Here is a 23,153-nt window from a genome sequence, read left to right on the forward strand (position 1 = left end):
GTTTACTGCCTCTACCAAAAAATAAAGTATCATTAATGAAAGTCCAGGTCGTCGAAAGCACCTTCATCTTGGCTGTTGATCAATATCTTTATACCCGGCAACACACTGCACTGCAAGTGTTTGTGACTCGGAGTAGCTATATCTAAAGGGCAGTCAGCGGAATTTGTGCAGGCTTTCAAACAGCAGCAAATGCACCACTAACAAAGGCACCACTCGAACACCTGAACCACTCAAAGCTTAGAATAAAATACTTTTGGCTGCCTTTCAACAATGTCATGCTCTTACCTGGTTATGGAGCCACACTCTCTATACTTTGAGATACAATAGATGGATCAGATAAATCAAAAAGGGCAAAACTAGCAGTGGTATATTGAAAACGCTACCAAAAAGGCTCTTCCATTCACTAAAGATAGTAATTTCAATGCAAATAAAAGGCCCTGTATATTGCCTGTTCCAATAATGTAGTGTATAAGGTTTTTTTTTTTTCACACATTGAATTTGTTGTGAAACTCTCAAGAGAAGAAGGTGATAAAAGGAAAGTCAAATCCGATATCTGTGTATATGTCTTAAAGCAGTGTACCAGGAGTTTGTGTGTGATTTGTTCAGGAATTTCAAGGATTCTTTTTGATTACCCACCTGCAGGTCTGAGAGCTGCACAGTCCCAATAGCACCGAGCCGATCCTTGAAACGGCAGGAGCAACTATAGAAGTATTCAGGTGTAACGACAATAAGGCCTGAACAAAAATGAGAATTAAATGGTGGTCCCCATTAAAGCCCATTTAGACATATGACTCAACTTGCATAGCTTTATAGATCTGTTTGTTTTTGTAATTTGAAAAGTAAATATTTCTTTGATAGAAAAATCTAGATAGTACGAGAAAAAATCCTGAGGTGTTTTGTTTCGCTCAGCTACCCAATCCACACCCCCAATTTGATGTGTGAAATATGTTAATACTGGTGTTACATTTCAAATCGACACATTCATTTAAGACACAACTTCAAAAATAGAAAGTGATGTCAACCACAGCGATTTTTGTTTAATTTATTTTTCAAAGATAAGCAATTTAGTTTGAACTTTTCAAACTACTTTTCTGTGGGTTTAATTTTCACCCAGTGTGGAAAAAAATGCCTTAATGCCTTAGCCAGATTTATGTAAACAATCAGGGTAAGAGGTTCATTTTATGGCCAGAATGCACAGACTTTATAGAACCGAGTAAATCAACATAATTGACTGAAAGAGAAAACTCATCCAGCCGTATACCGCCAGTTCCTTCCTTTAATCCCCGGTTTCCCTCTTTGTTTTGCCTGTCTTGTGTCATTCATATATCTATCTCTCTCTTCTCCTTATAGACAGATAGAGCTAGTTTGATTTTTTTCACTGATTGGGACAAATCAGGAGACTTGATTGCGAGGCAGCACACGTTCAACAAGAGGTGGTGTCCGACTGAAACCACTCCTGAAATATCCATCGCCGCAAATTACATCTTTGGTATAGTGCTGATTCCCTCTTTCGGGGCTAATGAAGTTATATGCTCCGGCACAACTACCAAGACGCCTGCTAATGTCTTTTAATTTGCAAAGATAATTACGAACAAGGTTCCACTTGAAAATCCATACATGATGCCAGCAAACGGAGCCAGAAGGGGACATTATTTCTCCCTTAGATTTCTCCAATGTATTGCCACATCTCAAGGGGCCGGAGACATCCGATCAGAAGATTAATGTAATAATATGGGTCAGGGATGGTATGACGTGTACAAAATATGAGATAAACATTTATGCACAACTACTTATGAATTACATTGTGCTTGGCATTGCTTGTATTCAGTGCCTCGATTAGGAAATACCAACATTTGCATGTGGCGCCTAAAGGTTCTAGAAAAACTGGGCTAGGCTATGCCCCGACATTTTACAATGTGCAATAAGGCACACAGGCAGTTGGGAACAGGGCATGTCGTGCATGTTGTTATCTTGAGGTTAAAGGCACATGCACGTGCTGGCTCGTATGTATGCAAGGCGAGTGAGAGAAAAAATGGTGGAGCAGACTCTGGGAGACTTTAGTGGCAAGGACAATCTAGACATAATGAGTTTAATAACGTACAGTGTTCATTAAAACATAGCTCACAGCCTCTCCGGAGGTGTCACTCCTGGCAGATTAGTGGCACTGAGATATGGCTGGTGCTGAGGGGAAGCAGCCCATATGGTCTGTCTGCTTGACAGCACTGTGACCCACAACAGATGTGCTGGCTTTCTTCCCCCTGATGTTAGAATCAGCTTCTTCACACCTGTGTTTTACTGCCAACCACACAACAACCTCAACAAATGAGACTCTTGGTTTCGCCCTCTAAGTCCACAGAGGAATCTGCACAGCCACTTTTCCTACTTGAGTTGTACAACTGGCTACCTTATGGGTATTATTAGAATTTTTGTTCACTGGTATTTTCTTTTTCCAATGAAAGCAGTGCTTTGTTCTTGGTCTGATTGCATTCATTTACATTTTGCATCTGAAGTCCCACATTTGGCTACATTTGCTACAACAAAAGTCCTTTGGTTAGGAGTTAGCGAAACATTGTGGGACTGTTTGAATTGAAGTACATTCGACATGTCTGGTCCTTTAAGTCAGGTTTCATGTTTTTAGTAGTTAATGGAATCTTTTTTTAACTTTAAAAACAAAATAATTATGATTTGGTTTTTCGGTGACACGCATGGTCACTGGTGGTAGTCTTAAGAACTTCTTAACAATACAATACCAAGAGTTCTGTATGAAGTAAAACAATCAATCGCTTGAGAAAGGAAACAAGAATAGTTATAAATATTTCTCTAGTTGTCCAGCCATGATGACAATTTGATAGTTACTTTAAGGTTCCTTCGTATTTTCACACAGTCCATGAATGTGTAATTTCCTCTGAATCCCTTGTATTTGTGTACGCCGTTTGAATCAATGGCGGACTCCACCACCAACAATGCAAACTAATATAGAAAAGGTTAACTAATGAGTGTAAATACACTTAATGGTTATCGCAAAATACATTTATGCCATCATTATCAAAAATTGTGTTTGATATGAGAATATAGTCTCCCCAAACATAACAATATACACAGTAATCATGCTTCAGTTGCTAGGAGTAGATACTGTATTGACAACAAATTAGATACGTATCGAAACATTTTTATTCTGGTAGGTCCAAATCACCATCCATGTTCATAAAAACTGCTTCCTTATTATGTTGATAAAAAATGTAATATAGAAGTTATTGCATTTATCTCCAAATGGGTTTTTGGCTGTTGCAAATTATAAGTAAATGAGTGTCATTTTCTCGTAGACAGAGTTGCTATTTGGACAAGTTGGGAGCTTTTGCTGTTTAACTGTGTGTGAGTGGTGATTTATAGGGTCATTCAGCCCCTTCTGCCAACACGGTATGAAGCATGCACTACTAAGCTGTCAGTAATTTCAGCTGGATGGAAAAAGCAATTTTTTCAGAACATGTAAGGCGTCATGATCAGGTTTAATATGGACAGCCCTGTGACAAAATGCCACTATGCTTACTGGCAGCCACAACGTTTGAATACTGGGTCATGTACTATTATGAATGGTACATTTTAATAATAAAACTCCCATTGGAGAGAATAATTCATCCCTTCATATGTGCAGGAATGATCAAAATTGTGACATGTGGAGCATGACCCACATCAGCAATTCAAAAATCCAATAATTCTCAGAAGGTGTAGATTTGAGTCCAAACACTGTATATTGGTAGTGTGTAATGCATGTCTGGTTTTTATGGATATAAGTATCTATCTTAAATAGCAGCTGTCTGCTCAAGTTAATCCTTCAGCTTGATTTAAATGTCAATACCTCCTTCATATGTGCACTGGCATAAATCTGCATGGATAGAGTGGGTGTTTGTGACATTGTGGGGGGTAGCGGGGTGAATGGATCTCCATGGGTATACTCACTGTAGCAGAGGATGCTGCTATAGACCAGTGGCAGATATAGCCAGGTTGATAGACTTTAATGCACACCCCCTGGTGAAATGCCATCTGGAAGAAGCTGGGTGCCAATGGATTAATCCCCTGAAGTTTCATTCTCAAATTATACAACCTGTGCTTGCATCTTTGGTGGTCCCCCGAATGATGCACTGGAAAAAAACTGCCTCTTTTTTTTTTCTTTTTTTTTTCCCCAAAGGTTTTTTTATTAAATGTCAGTAACAAAATTGTAGCACAAATACAAATTTTTTCCCCTTTTTTCCCGAACCTACCCCACCCACATCCCACCCTCACACCCAACAACACGAAATATACACTACAAGAAACAGAAATAAACAATCAATATGAAAAAAAAAAAAACACACAAAGAAATAAAATTTAATCAAATAAAAGAGGGGGGGGGGAGGTAGCTACTCTTCTATAGTTGTTGGTTTTTTAAAATAATTTAGGAAGGGGCGCCAAATTCTGTCAAATGTATTCTCGGATCCCTGGGTAGTATAACGTATTTTCTCTAAATTCAAACATGACATAATGTCTTTAATCCAATGTGAGTGGGAAGGAGGAGCAGGATCTTTCCAATTGAGTAAGATGGCCCTACGAGCAAGTAATGAGGTGAAGGCCAGTACCTTCAGCTTCACTTTAGGCAAGCCCGGATTTGGAGCAATGCCAAAAATTGCAGTGAAAGGGTTCGGCTCAATTTGATGCTGAAGTACTTCAGAAATTGTTCGAAAAACTGATGTCCAGAACTCAGTCAAGGTGGGACACAACCAGTACATGTGAAAGAGTGATGCCGGTGCACTCTTACAGCTATCACAGGTCGGGTCTACATCGGGGAACATATGAGCTAATTTAGTTTTAGATATGTGGATACGATGTACTACTTTAAATTGCACAAGAGCATGTCGGGCGCACATGGAGGTAGAGTGTATCCGATCCAGGACTGAATCCCACATGTGATCTGTGAAGGCAGAACCTAGGTCCTGCTCCCACAGGGTTCTTATAGCTGCTAATGAGGGGCTATGCAACATCGAAATAAGGTTGAAAAACACAGAAATTGAGCCTTTTTTAATGTGGGGTTTACAGAAAGAAACAAATCGACATGATTCGCTGGTGGTTCATAAGGGAATTGGGGAATTAACTTCTGCGTAAAATGCCTGATTTGCAGAAATCTTTTCGATACCAAAATGTTTTGTCAATTGAGAAAAACTAGCAAATATACAGTAATATATATAATAATGTACAGATGGTGCGCTCACACTGGTCAAACGTACTTGACTTTAGGGGGCAACTGTAGTTGGGCCTAGTGTGAGTGTGCCCCAAGCCCCCACCACAGCGAGTTCTACCAGCATCCAATGCGGAAGTGTCAAAAATTGCAGTTGGCCGAGTGGCCACTAAGGGCAGGTTTCAAAACAGAGCAATTTCTCATTGACTCCCATGTTAAATAGGCCGTTTTCACAGCATTATAAAAACCTATTTAAGGCCTGGTATACAACCATTCTAGTCTGTATGTTTAGGTCATATCTCCTTGACAACACCAAGGGGAGTGCATTTTTTTGTCCATCGCTAGTTTTTATTCTATTGTAAGTTAAAACGTATGAATAGTTAGGGGTGCGGCCTCTTGAGTGACAGCTTGCCGCCTGCTGGCCCTCACTTCGCCTCGAAGGTATACGTCAGCTAGATGGGTGTATCTCCGTCCCCCCGACATCACATCAATGCCCTTTTTCGGTAAGAGGAAATGAGGCGGGGTAAAAATCTGACAAGATGGCGACACGCATAGGCCAGGACGGATGCAGTTGGAATAACTGAGATCAGGCCGGATGCTACATCCATTTTATATACTATCTATGCTGCTCCTTTAGGTGCATTTATAGGCTGCTGTGATGACTGTTTGTTAGCATTTATGCTAATCGTTTCTAAAGGGTAGTAAGGTAAAGGTGCTGATGTTGATGAGCTATTGTGGACGTGCACATACCAATATTCAAATGTGCTGAAATTGTCCACACCAATATGAACGACGAATAGAACGAGATGACAACGACGAGAAGGGGTTAATGCATTGCCTCTATATAGTCCCGCCTTATGTATTTTTGTCGTGGGTTGTGTTTCGGTTAGCGCCGATTGGTTGCTTAATTTGAGAGCGGTAAAACAGCTTCTGCTGTCATTTCGGGACGGAATCAATCAGCTCAGCTGCTGCGCTGTGAATGCGGCTGAAGGAAGAATGTCTTGGAAGAAAAGGAAAGGAGAAGACATTCGGAACTACACTCAACAAAAATATAAACGCAACACTTTTGTTTTTGCTCCCATTTTTCATGAGATGGACTTAAAGATCTAAAATTCATTCCAGATACACAATTGTACCATTTCTCTCAAACATTGTTCACAAATCTGTCTAAATGTGTGATAGTGAGCACTTCTGCTTTGCTGAGATAATCCATCCCACCTCACAGGTGTGCCACATCAAGATGCTGATCTGACATGATTAGTGCACAGGTGTGCCTTAGACTGTCCACAATAAAAGGCCACCCTGAAATGTGCAGTTTTGTCTCACAGCAAAATGCCACAGATGCCACAAGCATTGAGGGAGCGTGCAATTGGCATGCTGACAGCAGGAATGTCAACCAGATCTGTTGCTTGTGCATTGAATGTTCATTTCTCCACCATAAGCCGTCTCCAGCAACTTCGCACAGCCATTGAAGAGGAGTGGACCAACATTCCACAGGCCACAATTGACAATCTGATAAACTCTATGCGAAGAAGATGTGTTGCACTGCATGAGGCAAATGGTGGTCACACCAGATACTGACTGGTTCTGAGTCCCCAGACCCCCAATAAAGCAAAAAAATGCACATTTCAGAGTGGCCTTTTATTGTGGACAGTCTAAGGCACACCTGTGCACTAATCATGATGTCAGATCAGCATCTTGATGTGGCACACCTAGGGTTGCAAAATTCCGGGAATTTTCAAAGTTGGAAACTTTCCATGGGAATTAACGGGAATTTTGGGAATTAACAGGAATAAAGGGAATTTATTAAATTTAAAGCAACACAAATGCATTACATTCTCCTAACTATGTTATTTCAGTCCAGGCAAACGTTCTAGACTGTAAAAAGCTGTTTTTTCAACTAAGTTTGAATATATTTATGAACATTTCATTTCAAATCAGATTTTTTATTTGCTGAGAAGGTAGAGGCGCTGATTATTATAACTAGTTAATGCAGACCTTTTGCATTTCCTGCCTGTGGATAATGACATTAACACAAGTTAAAATGTCACACAAAGGGCGAGTTCTGGTGGCCCAGTGGTCTCATGCATGACCTCTTTGTAACCATTTAAATGCAAAATCATGGGCCTGAATCCAAATTACCTTTATCAACGGTAATTTTCCTCCCTCTGTTCCCCGTAGGCTATTGCCAATTGATCTCTTCTGATAATAATATGAAAGCCAAAAGTGCAATGAGAGCATTTGATTTTTCCTATGAATTGGATAAAGAAATAACCACGTGTGTTATGGTAAACGATGCTGAACCCAAGAGCAGACAGAGACGGTGTTGAATTGATGAAAAAAAGGTTTATTTTATGAGGTGGGGAAGCAGGTAGTGGATGGGGAAGCCGGGGGGAGACCGAAGCAGGGGAGCCGGAGAGAGTGATCCGGATAACTGCAGGCACAGGAAAACAAAATTAGGTTGTGGTCCAAAGCAACAAGAGAGCGAGGTTACAAAATATACTAGAGCCAGGCACGTATAATTACCACTGTAACCAAGCCCCAACGATTTTTACCAGCATCCAATAAGGAAGTGACCACAACTGTAGTAACCAGGAAGTGCCACTCGGGGGTGGTGCCAAGACCGAGTAGTTTTTCTTTGACTCACTTGTTAGGCCGTTTTCAAAGTCTTATTAAACCTATTTACAGCCTGGGCCACAAAACCATTTTAGTCTGTATGTTTAGGCCATATCTCCATGACAACACTGAGGGGGGTGAATTTTTTTGGACCGCGCTAGTTTTTATTTCGAGAGGGCTAGTGGAGACTGGCTTTAAACGAGAGACATGGAAGGTGGGGTGGACGTGCATAGCTGGAGGCAGCTTGAGTGTGACAGCTGAGGGATTGATGACAGAAACAATAGGGAAAGGACCAACAAAACGAGGGGTTAACTTTTTAGAGCCAGTCTGTAAGGGGAGATCCTTAGTGGACAACCACACCTGCTGACCCACCCGATAGGCAGGAGCGGGAGCCCGGTGGCGTTCAGCCGTGCGCCGGTTCTGCTCTGCGGAGCGCAGCAGAGCGGTGCGCGCGCCCTTCCACACCCTGCGGCAACGGCGGAGATGGTGCTGTACCGAGGGGACGGAGATGTCGTCCAAGAGACATTAACATTTACATTAATCTGAGGTTCTTGCAATAAAGAAGAACATAAATGTCGAATTGTTCTTCTTTGGTTATAGGGTTGTGAAAAGTGCTGATATTGCTAAGTACGGACTGAAAATTAAATGGTTTTAAACTTAACGACATTTTAAGGCAGCCCCATTTGGTATGTACATGTTATCAGATGTATATTTGCAGAATCTGACCATTTAGTTTCCGTCCTGTTAATAGATTGGATAAGAAATATCTTACCTTTGGTGACTTGTCCAGATTTGCCAAGAAGAAGCTTTACCTAGAATGGGCTCATTGCTGCCCTGTGTGGCTGATACTACATAACTCCCTTTTAGGCTACTACACCCACCTGCAGTTATAGTAACCGCTCTGACTTCAACACATTTGTATTTCTAAAAATTAAAAGGGAATCAGAAAAAAAATATATTAAGTAATTGGGGACAAATTGGAAAGATAGATTAAAGCACCTGATATGAGATATGACAAAGTTTACCTCCGGGGTCAATATGACCCCAGTCGGTAGGATGAAGGTTAAGCTCTTTTTAGCCTCTGATTAAAACCCACTCAAAACCAATGGCATTGATGGCTAAAAAAAACAACTTTTACATACAGTTTGTTTGAAGCCAGAATTTGCATCTAGACTAAAATGATACACAAGGCCCACTACAAAGTATTTTCTGAAATGTGGCATAAAGAAATCACATTTTTTAATTAGCAGACTGAGGACAGTAGCAGACAATTCTGCACAAAAGCCTTGCAAGAAAGAAGAAGAAAAAAAACCCTGACAAGATAAGTATAAGGCTGAGCGCTTGCATTGGCTGTCAGCAGCAGCTTGAGATACAATGTGTACTCTTTAAGCCGAGCAGCTTGCAATCAAGCAAGAGTGTGCGATTGTTCAATCAAAATGGGAGAATGTAAAGTAGATCAAATCAGGCAAGAAGAGATGGAGAGCTGCAGCAGGATGAGATGTTCACATAAATGACGTCTCAATCACTGACTGCTGCCGCCTTCTTGATCCGCTGGTCCATAGGATCCTCTGTGGAAGCTATCATCTCTAAATCCACTAATTAAACTATGATTAGGTTCCACTAATCATATTCCTAGATGTTCTGCAAAGCCAATTTCATCGTATCAATGAATTTGACTTTCTCATTACATTTATTTTCCCTGTGCAGTTTTCAAATAAAATTAAAGCGAGAGTCCAGTGCATTGAATCAGGCTTAATCAAGTGGGAACTACCAAAGCCCTGTGACTCTGCAGTAGGCAATCTCCCTGAGCTTCTCAGCCTATTGCTACTATAGCCAATTGGCTTCATCAGGCTTATGAGTGCTGTGTCATATGTGACTCACATATCTCTTACATCGGATGGAAAGCAGCAGCAGTACAGCACGGTGCAAGTAGCCCCACTGTCAGACTAATGACCTAGGCATGGTCTGATCCATCTATTATCTGCTACTGATGGTGACAAGCAGAAAAGACAGAGTTCAGTGCTTGCCATGAGCATGATGTATCTTCAGCAATGGAAAGCTATATGAATGATTTGAAAAAGCATCTGCAGAGGAGCATCAGCTGTCATGGTTATGAAAGCCTGGGTTAGCTCAGAGGACTTGATGAGACATAATAGTACCTGGATGTTCTGTGATATAGAAAGGAAGTAAGCATTGAACCCAGCTGTCGCACTGACTGCCCGCACCACAGTGTGTGAGATACAGAAAAGTGGGAAGGAATCCTCCTGCATGTCCTGCTAAATCATGGCCGGTATAACGTGCGCTGTTGGATTTGATTATCAATATCTTTTGACCGGAGAAGACAATCCTCAACCATTTTTCCTGCTCAAAGTTCACAGTTGTGCCTTTATATTGGTACTTTCGGCTCCTTTCTAGTCCGTATAGGGGTTTTACATAAATCTCTGAACTTGTGCCTCTTTTTGGAGCCTCAGGCGAAAAAAACTTGATACGCTAAGATCCAATGTTATGTCAGAAAATAATTATTTTTCTCGGCTGTGTGTTGTTACTTCCTGGTCACGTAAGCTGCTGTGGCTTCTCATCCAATCAGAAAAGTACTTTCCAGGTCTTCTTGAGCACTGTGTCTTCCTCCCCCCAACATCATCATGTTACTGAGGAGATAATACCCGTTTTAATTCCTTTTTTCATCTGTTGAGTCGCTTCAGGGACAGGGAATAAAGTTGGAAAAAACTTATTTTGACGATTGCAGTCCTCTCCGATGGGTTTGGAGATTGTAAAAGGCCTCTATCTACAGTATGTATAATGGAAGGAACGTATGGACTTTTGATGAAAATTGTATTTGTATTCTATAAGTTATGTTTATTTTTTCATTTTCTAACTCCAAACACACAGGGGAAGTGTTTTTGGCCTTAAAAATTCATGTTTATTATTGATTTGGGGGTCATATCAGATACCAGATATCTGTCAAATTAAAGTATCGCTTTTTTTTTTTTCTTCATGTTTTACAAGGTTTATTAGAAAATCTATCCAGACAGACCAGAGATGGCTGCAGGCCCCAGAGGGTTGAATGTCTTATTATCTTTCAAATAATCCAAAATCGATAAGGTTTCAATCTTGGTTTATCAGACCGGGCCTGGGAGGGCTTCCCCCCTGTCCCGTCATAGTTTGGAAACTTCAAAGGATAGGGGAGGAGCTCTCTTCTCACATTTTCTCCATAAATATGCCAAAGCACAGCTGGTTTGAGGTGCAGTAACTCAGCTTGTTAAAGGAGTTATGATAGCTATGCTCTACATATCTGTGCTTGGACTTCATTGGGCATAAAGGCAAAGGCAGTCAGACTCAGTTATGTTGGCTTGACTATATGTAACACTAGGATACACAATTTTACTTTAAATGAAATATGTTTATAAATAATATGTTATCAAAACCAAGATGTAACAGAGTACTGGGATGATAATTAGGTTTGACTCTTGGAGCTGGTGGAGAATTAATGACAGAATGTTGGTAACCGGTTTTGTATTTCACTTAAACAAATAATAATCACTTAAATCAATCAAGGAAATATAAATAAACAAATAGAAAATAGGCCTTCAATTCAATTCAATTATCTTAGATATTCACACTCAGTATGGGCGCCTTTTACTCCATATATTTAAATCAACAGTTCCCAGTTCTATTCACACATTGATCCAACTAAACATAAAACGATGCGTCCCACACTGCAGGTTAGATGTGTTTGTGGGTGCAGAATGTTCAATGAGGTCAGTGATTGTTTGGGTAAGGGAAATCCTACCACACTCCAGGCAGCCAGGCTTGAAGCCTGCCTTTTGAGGGAATTGGATTTGAGTTTGTCCTTCTCCTTTAGCTTGCCATCATCTTGCTCCGGCAATAGGGCCTGACCAGTGTTCAGTGGTGAAAGAGTCCTCCTCATCAGCAGATCAGCTCCTCCATGTTTGCAGTCACAGTCCAGGTAAGTACGTTTTGTTTCCAGAGTTGGTAAGTTTAGTTTTGTGTCTCTCCTGTGTTCCTTTGTTGTGTTTCTCCTCCAAAAGTTCTCATTGACTGGGGTTTTAACTGTGTCCTGCTGCCTGAATGCTTAATTAACTGATTCGGTTCACCTGGGGAACAGGGGTAGGTTCCATTGGCTCAGGGGATTTGATTGGCTCAAGGGATGTGATTGACAGTTTGCCAATTTCAGCAGTGTTACATACAGGTTGGGTTCCAAATCGCATACTTTCTACTATATAGTATGTAGAAAAAAGATTTAGGATGTCCCGATTCTTGTGGCCAGATTTAGGATGGTTAGAAGTACCCGGATGTCCTACTTCATGCGGCCAAGATTGTTAGTGTTGAAAAGTGCATCCTATTTGGGCGATTCTGACCCACAATCCAGTGCGCACGTGAAGTGACGTAACATCGACGAAGCCTCCATATGAAAACAAACGGGGATGCGACGGATATAAAAGCAAGAGGCAAGATCAAGGCGCAATGTTATGATGAAATAAGAGAGAAAAGTATGTCCCAATAGTATGCCTACTGCATCCTAACTAGATTCTTTTTATCGTCGGATGTAGTATGTAGAATAGAAAAAAGAAAGAGTATGCGATTTGGAACGCAACCACAGATTCATATCCATGTTAAAACTCCCTTGAGACGGCCCTTAGCTCAGTTGGTAGGGCGTCCCCCCATGGGCCTCGGCCAGCAGCGGACCCGGGTTCGATTCCAGCTCGCGGTCGTCCTCTGCATGTCACTCCCCTGTCCGCCCCATTTCACCTCTGTCTCTACACTGTCAATAAAGCATAAAAATGCCACAAAAAAAAAAAAAAAAAAAACCTTTAAGAGGGGTTTTATATCCATTATTATTGAAGTTGATTTTCCTTCTGCAAAAACAATGATTAATGTAATTTGCTGTAAACAAGGCCACAGCAACATAAGAAAATATTCTAGTTTTGGTAAGATAATTGTCAGGAATTCCAAATGCTGTGCAAGCATATTCCATTTTCCGCCAGGTTCAATGCTGTTGTGCTTGAAATTAACAAAATACATTCACCAAGAAAAATAATTTGATTTATATTTATGTCCATAAATGAATACAGAATATATAAAGAGCAGTTCTGATCTATCTATCTATCTACAGTATCTATCTATCTATCTATCTATCTATCTATCTATCTATCTATCTATCTGTACAGTATAATATAATATACATAATATACTGTATATATATATATATATATATATATATATATATATATATATATATATATATATAAGGGCTGTCAAAATTAACGCGTTAACACAGGGTGATTAATTAATTAATTACTTTTTTTTTACGCATTTAACGCATGTGCAGAATGATCCGCCCCGTGCATCCCACCCGCTCTACACTACAGTCACTCTTACGCTGTGGCTGACCCAGGATCAGTAGCTGCGCACAGCCAAACATAGCAGCACGCTAGTCTATGTTTTAAACTACTAACCACGGACCTATAACTGCTGCTAACGTCCACGTCTGTGTCGGTCTGTGTCGAGGGCGGCAGTTGCTCTCGGAAGCAACAGGAGAAACATTCTGCTCCGTTCACGGGAGGAAACAAACGTCTGCAGTTTTCAGAGGTGTGTGTACGTGACAACAACGTCGGCTACACACAAACACACGCGCACACACACACACACACACACACACTGTAGCCGAGGAAACTGGTGAATGTATCGGTACCGCGCTGATCTGCTTGTATCACAGGTTTCACTTCAGAGGTGTCGGCCAGAACAGCACTTATGGCCAAAAACGTCAGACTATAAGCATGAGACGAGGAGAGGAGGAGTAGGGTTTATCCGCTCTTTATTTTCCTTCCTTCACAGACACAGCAGCATAGATCGCAGGAAAAGAAACAATTGGGCTTAAACTCCGCTCGTGAGGAGACGTTACAACTACGGCTGTCAAACGATTAAAATTTTTAATCAGATTAATCACAGCTATTCTGTGGATTAATCACGATTAATCACGATTAATTTTACCATTCGAAATATGCTTGAAAAATTCAAATTTTCTCTATATATTGTTGTATGAACAGAAAGATAAAGGACAGGAGGTAGATATGTACATTTAAAATTAGTATTGGTATTAATTAAAAATCCAAATGATGGTTTTAATACTGAAAATAAATTTAAATCTAACTAAAATATATACCTACCACACCATAATTCAATTGGTCTGTCTCTTTACTATGTCTTTGGGCAAATATAGGCTATATAATGGCATTTATTTTGTGAATCTATAGGTTGTGCATTCTTGAATACAACTTGATTAGCCTACAGTCCGCGGTGTGTGTGTGTGTGTGTGTGTGTGTGTGTGTGTGTGTGTGTGTGTGTGTGTGTGTGTGTGTGTGTGTGTGTGTGTGTGTGTGTGTACATATGTTTGTACGCGCGAACACGTCCTAGGGGACTGTTCATTTGTACCAGGAAGCCGACGTTATGTTGTCTACTCACACACACCTCTGAAAACTGCAGACGTTTGTGTCCTCGCGCGCTCTGAATAGAGCGGACAATGTTTCTCCTCCTGTTGCTCCCGACGTCACCCGCGGCAGTTGATTTTATAAACTATCTATGCCCCCGACACAGACGTGACCGTTAGCAGTTTAAAACACGGCATGGGCTAGCGTGCTGTTATGTTTGGCTGCGCGCAGCTACTGATCCTGGGTCAGCCACAACTTAGAGTGGCTGTAGTACAGAGCCGGTGGGATGCACGGGGCGGATCATTCTGCACATGCGTTAAATGCGTTAAAAAAAATTAAAGCATTAATTCCAGAAATTAATCACCCTGAGTTAACGCGTTAATTTTGACAGCCCTAGTTACAACAGCTGTTGCGACCCGCGAATCGTGGTCGTTAATAACATGCATAAACTATAGCCTAATTTATAACAGCGATCGGGACTGCATGTAGGCTACTTACTCACTCACGGGTGATTCACATAAACTCAAATAAACACGTTTCACATGTGGAATGATCGATTACTGCGGCAACGCTCACACATCCGACCGAGGGAGAAGAGAAAGGAAACTTACTAAACAGACTCTCCGGCCGAGTGACGTCACGGCCCTAACTGACAGTTATCCACACTGAATAAAACACATCTTAACACACTGTAAGAAATATCAAACACTAACTTATGAACTTTGGGGCCTTTTCTACACATAGACACACGAACAAACTGCAATCAGGTTGTATTCAGGAATGCAAAACCATGGATTCACTCAATACATGCCATTATAGCCTATGCTATATTTGCTGAATAGAGACAGCCAAATTGAAGTATGGTGTGGTTGTTTTAGTTGATTATAATTTATTTGCAGTAATTACACCATCATTTGGATTTTCAATGAATAAAAACTACATTTAAATGTATATATTCACCTTCTGTCCTTTATCTTTCAATTCATATAACAATATACAGAAAAAATTGTAATTTTTTTGCCCTATTTCGAATGGTAGAATTAATCGTGATTAATCGTGATTAATCCACGGAATCCTGTGATTAATCTGATTAAAAATTTTAATCGTTTGACAGCCCTAATATATATATATATATATATATATTTACCTACCCACCTACTGTACCTACCTACGTGAGGAAGTCTCAGTTTAGTCAAAATTCTTATGTAAGCTAAATGTGTTCAAGCGGATATACTGTATAAGTACATAACAGATTTGACATTGTTTTATGTCATCTTCTCCACATCGCTGTTAATTCATATTGGTATGAGATGCATCCTAGAATAGACTGGAACAGTGATCCATTAGATATAAGCAGAGATTGAGAACTGGGCATGAAGGTATTCGGTCTGAATGTAGCCAAACACACCTACTCAGTCACATAGAAACCCACAGTTGTATCCCATTGAGCCTCTGTGCTCATATTGCAGACAGTCCCCAGTGCTGCCATTGGTTCAAGAGATGGATATTATGGTAGATACATGGCGGCACAGACCCAGAGAGGCCCTGATAAAAAATATGTGTGTGTGTGTGTGTGTGTGTGTGTGTGTGTGTGTGTGTGTGTGTGTGTGTGTGTGTGTGTGTGTGTGTGTGTGTGTGTGTGTGTGTGTGTGTGTGTGTGTGTGTCACAGAACGGCATCCATAAACCAGTATAAACTGGCCGTGCCACCAGTTTTCTGTATGTTGTCTCATATATGTCCTTTTATACTCTGCTTATAATTGAAGTCAGTGCACTTTCTCATGTACTGTATATGCACTGCAGTAGTGACACTCATCATACAAACATTTACTATAACTGTGTTTCCTTTGCAAAACTATAATCTCAAGGGGGCTTTAGGTATGAAAGATGTCACTTCAAGATGGAATAGTGGGGGAGAACAACACATTACGCACTGCAGGTGTCTCACTGCCAGTGTAAACATATGTATGGACCCGGTGCAATATAGCTACTGTTAGAGAATATATTTGAGCATGCTGTATGAAATGTTATCTTTTTAATGTGTCTCTTGAGTGTAAAACACTGTAGCAGTGCTACATTCAAAGGATATAGCTTGTAGCAAAGCTACTGTGATATATTGTCCTCTAATGATAAAACAATTTTTTTTTTAATATTTAAAAGATGCAAATTAGGCCTGAGGGTTGGGTAATACATTATTGATCCCAGCCTCTTATCTAGTGTGTATTTTTCATGTTGTCTCCCCTCCAGGTTGTGGTCAGGTTCATTGCTTGTGAGCTATTGGACCCATGGGATGGGACAGAGGGGTTAGAGTAGGCATGGTGTCTGATTATGGCTAGGCATAGAAGTAAGAATGGGGTTAGGGTAAGTAAATTAAAGTGGTGTGTTAATGGTAAGTGGGATAGAATATGTTCCACATTAAATTTGACAAAGAGGAGCATTAGGGTAGGTCAGGGACAGGCCAGCGATGATGCCCCAGGGGGGAACTCCACACGTCACACAGACCATGATCACCATATGGAGGAATGGCCTCACTGGATCCCACTGAAATGAGGAAGGGTAAAATAAAAATAAGAAATGTAAAATTGTGAGATTATACAGCAGTGGCTCAAAGGGCGCGGGGTTATGGCAGGGGGGCGCGGATGAATATGTGAAAAAGTTTTTTGAGTTTTGAGTTTGTGTTTTTTATATTAAGATCACGGCATAGCTGGACACAAGTTCTTCTGCTTCGTTCCTCTCACTGCATTTTAATGCATTCATTATATTACAGAGAAATAGGTCTCGTTAAAGAAAAAGAGCACCAAGCCCAACCCAGAGGACCCTGCATACATTTTTTTATTTTAAATTAATATTTTTATGGAAAATCCATGTGTCTTTCTTCAATAGCTTCTAATTCATCAGACCCAGTGTCTCCAAATTATTTGTTCACACAAAGTTCCTCATATTTAGCCTCTTAATTTTCCTCTCAAAGTGCACCAGATTCATAGCCTGGAAATCCTGACCCTGATATCTTGAACGATAGAGGGTCTGGCGACGATCAATAGTAATTTCCAACTCTAGGGGCGGCTCCTACTCGTGCATTTCAAATGCCACTGCACGCAGTTGGATAGCACTACAACCAATCAGAGCGATGCACAAGTGACGTAAGCCCCGTTCGTTTAGCGAACAGCTGTTAAACTGTTCAATTAAACGTTTGCCGTTGTCGGTCGGCAAAACAGAACATTCCACTTACTTGCTAGTGAAAGCTATGAGTCCCGTCTTCCAATTCGTTAAGGGTCGAGGCCAAAGCAGTCTCAAACTCACACAACATATCCGCAGCCATCTTTGATGTTTACTATCACAGCTTCGACGTCGCATGCACGTCACTGTCGTCATCCGGTTACGTCCTCCCCAGAGCACCATATAAAGGGCTCTGGCGCGCCCATATTAGATAGAACCAATTGAAACGTTATACCAGATTTCTGGTATTCTTGATAAGCTTCAACGGAGGGTGTCCAGACCAACACGCGCAGCAAATTTAATTTGCCTGCGCCTAGTGGCAGGTCTGGGAATGCCAGGCTACCAGATTCATGCATTTCACTTTAAAAAGGTGAATGACATTTAACTAGTCAATAATTTGGGCAAGTCTGTCTGCCTATCTTTCTCACTCTGCTGCACACTCAGTCACTACTATCCATGCTTAAAGGAAGCAGGATTAAATCACTGGATTAAGATGCTAAAATGTATTAAAAAATGTGTTTAAAAACGCAAACATTTTTTAGAATGTTTCAAAAATATGTTTAAATTTGTAAAATAATTAAAAGATCTTTCAAAACACACAGGGATAGAAAAAAAAATGTTTGGGGGGGGGGGCTCCGCTGAAATGTGTTCTCTGAGGGGGGGCTCACTCTCTCACACTTTGAAAACCCCTGTTATACAGTATATAACAAGGTTTTAAAAAGTATACAATGGAATTTCAATAAATATAAAAAAAAATTCAGACAGAACATTTACCATTATCAGTGACAGGAGTTACAGTTTTTCACAATTGTTTAAACAAATTCTTTGGAACATCAGACACAATGGCCCTCATTTATCAACCGTGCGTAGACCAGAAAAGTGGGTGTACGCACATTTCCACGCAAACCTCTGCATTTATCAATATGGACGTGAGCATAGGATACGCTCAAATCCCACGCCAGCTCTCAACTCGTGTGCGCAAGTTTGTAAACTGCATGGACTCGCAGCTGTGCCGGGTAGCCGCGACTCCAGTTGGTTGCATTTCAGATCAGCAACACGCTTTTTAAAGGCACTACAAGTAAGATGGCACGTTGGCGTCCCCTTTGGACAAAAGCGGTAGTATTTTTACGACGCCCGCTGTCGCAAATGCTCGTGCCAGGCGCGCGAGTGTGAACTGAGAAGGGCGCAATATAGTGCATGTACGTGTGTTGAAAGTGTGAGGACTCTTTTCGGCTCCGTGAGAGTGGTTTTGACACTGCATCAACTAATGCCAGTCAGTACACACCTGATTGCAATGAGTTGATGCAGCAGCGTCACCTAACTACCCTCTCTCACGGAGCTGTGTCCTCACAGAAAGCGAATGAAAGAGAGACGGCAGTTTGTATGGATCACGATGAGGTAATGTGTTTGTGTTGTTGATGTAAATAATGACTATTTCAGATAATGGTTATCTGATGATGGTGAAGCAAAGCAAACGTTGTGTTAGTACCAACCGCTCATTCATTTAGGAGTAAACACAGTCTAGTTTCGCTCTCGTGAAATTGTATACACGTTGCTTGGCAACGTCCTCGTCCCGCCCGTAGTCACTCTCTCTTTTCGCTTTTCTTCATTGCATTCTCTTTTTTTCTTTGATGGTTCAGCCTCGTTACCAGTCATTGTGAGTGACGACAAATAACTGTCTCAAACAAGGCTCCCGCTCCCCTTCCCTCACCTGGAGGGATAGGCTTCTCAAATCACGCTGCAGCGCCACACTGAAATCTGCAACCAATACGGATATGTGACCATAGAGCCTGCACGAGCGAACCGAAAATCGGACTGGGTGTGCGACCAGACCAAAAGCAGTAATAAAAACTATATAAAAACGTCTTTCTTTGCACTGATGGTCCCGTTTGCTGTTAAAGGTAATTTATGATTATCAGAGGAAACATGAGGCTGTTTAAAAGATATTTAAATGTTACTCGTAGCCGCTTTAAGTGACGATTTTTGAGTCAGACCACTTTTTCTTCATCTATTTAAAGAAATGGTGACATAAAAATTGTACATGCTGTTTTATAACATTTGAGCGATACTGAAGTAAACCTGAAATGCAAAATCCTCAGCTGGAGATCGTTTGTTGTCAACACCAACGCTGTTGACCGCAGCAGTTATTTCCTTCCGAACTGCTGCCTTCTGCTGTTCTTTGATGCCGCTTGTAATGCTGTCGCTTATTCTGTCAATTTCTACTTCAGAGAAGTTCCATTTCTTTGCCGTAATGCGTCGTAAAACCTCTGGGCGAGGCCTCTAAACTGAGAAAATATAGGGGCCTGATATTCAAATAACGATTGTTTTCAGCCGCCGCATTTATCAATAAGTTTAGTTTAGTAGATTTTATTTGGACATGGACATGACAATGTCATTGGACGAACCAGATGCATTGTTTACAGTGTGTTAGCATGAATGCTAGTTTACAACACCTGTCCACAGGAGGCTTTTTAAAAACAACAAAATAAACTAAACTAAACAGAAACAAGATCAAATAATGATCAAAAAACTGATAATTAAAAGAGTAAAAATGCAGAATACAATAGAGTACAGAGCAGCAATATAATGAGTCAAATATATATAGGCTACGTAGAGTAAAACAAAGGCAGCATGATCAAACAATAAACCAGTTGTAAATTATTTGTGTGAGCACTGTTGATTTGATTTGAGCCGTTGTTTAAATTCTCTGTTAAAAGTGTTGCTATTAGTCTCTAGTTTTAGAGTAGTGGGCAAGAGGTTCCACAGTTTTGCCCCCTTTGCAGAGAAAACAGACTGACCGAAAGATGTCTTGTGCATTGGAACAAGACAATCACCATTGATGGAGGCTCGTGTATTTGCCCGACGAGAGCTCTGACGTCTGATGGCCAATTCAGACAACAGTGGTTACACATGGTTATTTACACACTTGAAAAACAATTTAAGATTACTCAAATTAATAAAGTTATCAAAGGTGAAAAGGTTGTGTTTTTTTAGAATGCCACAGTGATGCCATCTCATGGGTTTCCGGTCCATGACTTTTATTGTCTGTTTGTATATTGAAAAGATAGGTGTTAATGTGGTAGAAGAAGTTTGTGACCATGATGTGATACAGTATGACAAATGAGAAAAAATCATAGCGTGCATAAATAATTTGGCCGTTTGACATGACAAGTCCCTTCTTATGAAACGGAAACAGTTTAGATTTAGTTTGACCTTCTTTGCAACATACTTAACCTGCGTAACAAATTTTAAATTCTTATCCAGAATGATGCCCAGATATTTTACTTCATTTACTGATTCAATTAATTAATTTTTGATCCGTACCTCAAAAACATCGGTGACAGGTCTATTACGGATGGAGAAGCACATAGAGACGGTTTTCTTCACATTAATGGTCAACTGAGACAGCTCAAGCCATTTGGAGATGCTGAGTAATGCTTGTATCAGGTGCTCACCTGCTAAGCTGGGTGTTTTACTGGACACATGGATAACAGTGTCATCAGCATACATTTGACAGTTGGACCCCGGACAGCAGTTTGGTAGGTCATTGATATACATAGAAAACAACAGTGGACCAAGTACAGACCCTTGCGGTACTCCCATGCTGCTGGCACGCAGATGGGACCTGACCCCATTGACCCTGACACATTGCTCTCTCCCCTCCAGGTAAGATGTAAACCACTGCAGAGCTTCTGATGACATTTTGAACTGTTTTAACTTGTTCATTAGAGTACTGTGGTTTACCGTGTCAAAGGCCTTTTTTAGGTCTAGGAACACTGCCCCAACAACATTTCCTTTATCCATTATCCATTCCTTTATTCTAATAATGGCCTGGCGTACGCCGAGATTGGCGAGATACGACCGTTTGATAAATCCCACGCGATACCTGGCGTAGGGAGGTACTTGCGCCAGAATCTGCACCAGTTTCCACGCACGTTTGATAAATGAGGGCCAATGTGCACAATCTGAAACTAATTTACCAACTGCTTAACCAATTCTGCTGAACTCCAAAAACATTTCCTGATTTAGACTCATATTCTCATTCCAAAACACACATTTTTCACAACGCTACACACAATTCTCTATAACTTGCACACTCTTCCTGAATTATCTCTCTTTGTGTCACACAGAACACACTGCCAATCACATTTCTAAACTCAAAAGGCTTTTGTGCAGTTAGCAATAGAAGGGTCAGAGATGAGCTCCTGTTGGCTGTGATTTACAGTAGACTGCACATTTTGGTACAAATACAGTTTTTGACAAATACTGTAAACTGCACTGTGTTTGAAATTATCCTACACACTTCTTGAATTTTTTTTTACAGTTTTTCACAATTGTTTAAACACATTTTTTGGAACATCAGGCACAATGTGCTCAATCTGAAACTAATTTACCAACTGCTTAACCAATTCTGCTGAACTCCAAACACATTTCCTGCCTTAGACTCATATTCTCATTCCAAAACACACATTTTTCACAACATTACACACAATTTTCTATATATTGCACACTCTTCCTGAATTCTCTCTCATGGTATTCACACAGAACACACTGCCAATCAAATTTCTAAACTCAACAGGCTTTTGTGCAGTTAGCTATTGAAGGGTCAGAGATGAGCTCCTGTTTGCTGTGATTTACAGTAGACTGCACATTTTGGTACAAATACAGTTTTTGCCGAATACTGTAAACACTAAAAGTGACTGCTATGACCACAGCATCACAACCTCTAACTTTTGTAACCATGCCCTAAACCAAAGCACCAACCCTACAAACACGATATATGCTGTGCACTGTGTTTGAAATTCTCCAACATACTTCTTGAAAAAAAATTAAACTAATTGAAAACCAATCAGTCTAAACCTTAGCACTACAAATAGACCCCAATTGAGCTCAGCTCCTTTCTGAGACAGTAAGAGTCAGGGGAAGAGGAGGAGAGAGAGCGACAGGAGGACGAGGACAAATAAGGCAACAGACGGAGACACATGCACCAGGGACACTATAGTTGACTATGTTATAGATCATGGCCTATCAATGAGGGAGCCTGGGCAGAGACTGCAGCCCAACCTGAGTCACTCCATAATTAGGAGATTTAGACTGGATATCAGGTGATCATTACCCTGTTGCTTCTCAAAGGATGACATTGAGTGTGATGTTGATGATGCGATGTGGCCAGATGCAAACAGGAGGCGGTAGGCATAAAAGGATTCATAATCCAACCACCCAATTCCTTACAACGCTGTTTTTTTTTATTCTACTGTAATTGTTTCTTAGTTTATGATGACATTGCTTGAACTGCAGTCCTACCTATTCATTGTGTTTGTTTGAATTGGCAAAATAAACTATTCTGCAACATGTGTGTTAGCATTTGGCAAAAAAAACGTAAAGTATTTGTTGTTACTGTAGGTGAAAGTGTATGAACATACAAAGGCATAATTTTACTGATAAAGCATTGATATAGTGGTTTGCATTTATACTACAGTGTTTTCCATTCTGCACACCAGTGTTCAATGAGTGCTAGAAATGTCTAGTCATATGATGTGTGTGTTTGTCATTTGAAAAGAAAACACCATTTAGTGAAGAGTTAACACTGTTTTGAGGGTAAAGTGTGCTTTTGCAAGAGATGTGAAGGATTTTGCATTTTGTGTTTGAGTTTTGAAATTTGTGT

The sequence above is a fragment of the Ammodytes marinus genome, assembly GCF_949987685.1.
Source record: "Ammodytes marinus genome assembly, chromosome: 4".
NCBI classification, from domain to species: domain Eukaryota; kingdom Metazoa; phylum Chordata; class Actinopteri; order Uranoscopiformes; family Ammodytidae; genus Ammodytes; species Ammodytes marinus.